Genomic DNA, 4309 nt, shown 5'->3' with positions numbered 1-4309 from the left:
CGGACATGATGGCATCATGATTATTCTCATAACAGCAACATATATGGATAATGACATATGATCTCTTATGCCCAATTAATAATCTATTCACAACGCAAAGTAAGAATCAGAAACTTCATTGAGAACTAACAAACTATAATCTCAGTCATTGAAGCAATTGCAATTTATCATATTTATCATAACATCAGAAAGAGTCTATGTCAGAGCTTTTTAGCAAGTCCACATACTCAACTATCATTTAATCTTTCACAATTGCTAACACTCACGCAATACTTGTGGTTACGGAGTTTTAACCGGACACAGAGAAAGATAGGGGCTTATAGTTTCGCCTCCCAACCTTTTACCTCAAGGGTAATGTCAACAGTAATAGCTCATGCTAACTTACATCCAATTAGATATATGTATCGGGATCTTTCCAACACACTGTGCTTGCCAAAGGATAAAATGTAAAAAGGAAAGGTGAAGATCACCATGACTCTTGCATAAGGTAGAAGATAATAATAAAAGATAGGCCCTTCGCAGAGGGAAGCAGAGGTTGCCATGCGCTTTCAGGGTTGGATGCACAAAATCTTAATGCGAAAGAACATCACTTTATATTCCCACTTGTGATATGAACCTTTATTATGCAGTCCGTCGCTTTTATTTCTTCCACATCACAAGATCGTATAAAGCTTATTTCCTCCACGCCAATCAATCATACAAAATTAGAGCGCAATTTTTTTATTGCTTGCACCGATGACAACTTACTTGAAGGATCTTACTCAATCCATAGGTAGATATGGTGGACTCTCATGGCAAAACTGGGTTTGAGGGTTTTTGGAAGCACAAATAGTATCTCTACTTGGTGCAAAGAATTTGGCTAGCATGAGGGGGAAAGGCAAGCTCAACATGTTGGATGATCCATGACAATATACTTTATCTCAGATATAAGAAAACATAACCCATTACGTTGTCTTCCTTGTCCAACATCAACTCTTTAGCATGTCATATTTTAATGAGTGCTCACAATCATAAAAGATGTCCAAGATAATATGTTTATATGTGAAACCTCTCTTTCTTTATTACTTCTTATTAATTGCAACGATGACCAAAACTATGTTTGTCAACTCTCAACAACTTTTAGTCATCATGCTCTTTCTATGTGAAGTCATTACTCTCCATAAGATCAATATGATCTCTTTGTTTATTTTTATTCTTTTTCTTTTCTTTTATTCCCTCAAGATCATGGCAAAATAATCAAGCCCTTGACTCAACACTAATCTTTATTATATAGCTCATGGACTCGATTACATAAGGGATCATAAAGCAAAACTCAAAACTAGATCATACCAAAACTTTATTCTACTAGATCAAGATACTACTAATAGGATCGAACTAAGAAAAACGGTAAAGATAGGAGTGTGGTGGTGATACGATACCGGGGCACCTCCCCCAAGCTTGGCAGTTGCCAAGGGGAGTGCCCATACCCATGTGATTATTTCTCCTTCCTCAGAAGTGGTGGTGATGGGGTTGTTGATGAAGTAGGTTTGTCGTACATCTTCCAAGGCATAGGCTCACCATCATAGAAGGATGATCGAGTCTCCGGGATCCTCAAATCTGCAGCCAAACTCATTCTCTTGAATCTATATTCTTACTCACAGTTTTGGTTTTGCAGGTCATAGATTTGGGCTTGGAGGTGCTCGATTTTCTCGTGGAGCTTGAAGATAGCCTCCTCAATGTCCTTGGCATCCACCTTGTGGTTGTTGGTGAACTCCGTGATCATCATGTGATCGGAGTCCAGTCCACGCTCCACCATCTCCTGGCACTTGAAAACTTGTTGCTCCATTGCCTCGAGCCTTGTCTCCACGCTTCCGGTCTTCCTCGGTCCCTCAACATCGCGGATGTGCAGCACCCCCTCATGCATCTCAATGGTTTGAGGGTGTTGCAGCACCTCGGCGAGGTAGGGATTGATGACCTTCTCGAAGAACTTGTCCTTGGGGGAACTTGGAGACGTCATGATGATCTAGATCTGTCAGAAAAACAGCTCGAAACAAGAACAGAGGATATTTGCGTGATACAGGAGTCAAAACCTTCGGGAGATTATATAATGAATTTTTACCGACCAAAATAAGTATCGTGCTAGAAAACGGAGTCCGGAGAGCACACGAGGTGCCCACGAGGCACGGGGACGCGCCCAGGGGGTAGGTCGCGCCCTCCACCCTCGTGGAGGCCTCGTGTCCTTCCCGGACTGCTTCTTATTTTTCTATTTTTCTAAATATTCCAAAACGGAGAAAAATTGCCATTAGAACTGTTTTGGAGTCGGTTTACTTACCGTACCACATACCTATTCCTATTCGGAGTCTGAAACGTTCCGGGAAGTGTCCCTTATGTATTCCTCCAGGGTTACGGTTTCAATGACATTGGTTTCAACATTTATGGGATTATCTGAGATATAATGTTTGATTCTTTGACCGTTCACCACCTTCGGATTTGTGCCTTCGAAGTTGTTGATTTTTATGGCACCGGAACGATAGACCTCCTCGATAACGTAAGGTCCTTCCCATTTAGAGAGAAGTTTTCCTGCAAAAAATCTTAAACGAGAGTTGTATAGCAATACATAATCACCTACATTAAACTCACGCTTTTGTATTCTTTTGTCATGCCATCTTTTAACTATTTCTTTAAACAACTTGGCATTTTCATAGGCTTGGGTTCTCCATTCATCAAGTGAGCTAATGTCAAATAACCTCTTCTCACCGGCAAGTTTGAAATCATAATTGAGTTCTTTAATAGCCCAATAAGCCTTATGTTCTAGTTCGAGAGGTAAGTGACATGCTTTTCCATAAACCATTTTATACGGAGACATACCCATAAGATTTTTGTATGCAGTTCTATAGGCCCATAATGCATCATCAAGTTTCTTGGACCAATTATTCCTGGATCTATTAACAGTCTTTTGCAAAATTAATTTGAGTTCTCTATTACTCAATTCTACTTGACCACTTGACTGTGGGTGATAAGGGGATGCAATTATATGATTAACATCATACTTAGCAAGCATTTTACGAAAGGCACCATGAATAAAATGTGAACCACCATCAGTCATTAAATATCTAGGGACTCCAAACCTTGGAAAAATAACTTCTTTAAGCATTTTAATAGATGTGTTATGATCAGCACTACTAGTTGGAATAGCTTCTACCCACTTAGTAACGTAATCAACAGCAACTAATATAGTATCCATTAGAGGCAGGAAAAGGTCCCATACAAGGTTGGAAAAAGCGGTAGGCGTAAGCGAGGCGGTTGGCCTTCGCCTAGTGCCTAGGCGATGCCTAAGCGCCCTAGGCGCGGCCTAGGCGGTAATATAGTTTTTACTCATAGTGTATTTGTGATTATCATGTGGGTGGTGATATTAGTTTAGGGCATACAAATAAATTAATTATCGTCTACTGCCATTGAAATATAACCCATTTGGCATATCAGTGCAGTATGTGGCATGATTTCTTTCTTGGGTAGGCAATTCCTTGCTCGCCCTGCCTAGACCTCCATTTATGCCCTAGGCGAGGCGTTTGGCTATTGCCTAGCGCCTAGGCGTGCCTAAGCGCCTCCTAGGCACTGCCTTTTCCAACAGAGGTCCCATATAATCAAAGCCCCAAACATCAAATGGTTCAATAACAAGTGAATAGTTCATAGGCATTTCTTGACGTCTACTAATATTACCAATTCTTTGACATTCATCACAAGATAAGACAAACTTACGGGCATCCTTGAAGAGAGTAGGCCAATAAAAACCGGATAGCAATACCTTATGTGCAGTTATATCTCCAGCGTGGTGTCCTCCATAAGCTTCGGAGTGACACTTGCGTAGGATCTGTTCCTGTTCATGCTCAGGTACACAACGTCTAATAACGCCATCTACTCCTTCTTTATAAAGATGTGGGTCATCCCAAAAGTAATGCCTCAAATCATAGAAAAACTTTTTCTTTTGCTGGTATGTGAAACTAGGTGGTATAAATTTGGCAACAATGTAATTAGCATAATAAGCATACCATGGAGCAGTATGATGAGCATTTATGACATTTAATTGCTCATCAGGAAAGCTATCATCAATAGGTAGTGGGTCATCAAGAACATTTTCTAACCTAGACAAGTTATCTGCAACGGGGTTCTCAGCTCCCTTTCTATCAATAATATGCAAATCAAATTCTTGCAGCAGGAGAACCCATCTAATAAGTCTAGGTTTAGCATCTTTCTTTTCCATAAGATATTTAATAGCAGCATGATTAGTGTGAATAGTTACTTTAGAATCAACAATATAAGGTCTGAACTT

Source organism: Aegilops tauschii, chromosome 6 (assembly GCF_002575655.3).
Source record: "Aegilops tauschii subsp. strangulata cultivar AL8/78 chromosome 6, Aet v6.0, whole genome shotgun sequence".
Lineage (NCBI taxonomy): Eukaryota > Viridiplantae > Streptophyta > Magnoliopsida > Poales > Poaceae > Aegilops > Aegilops tauschii.
This window is presented reverse-complemented; position numbering follows the sequence as displayed.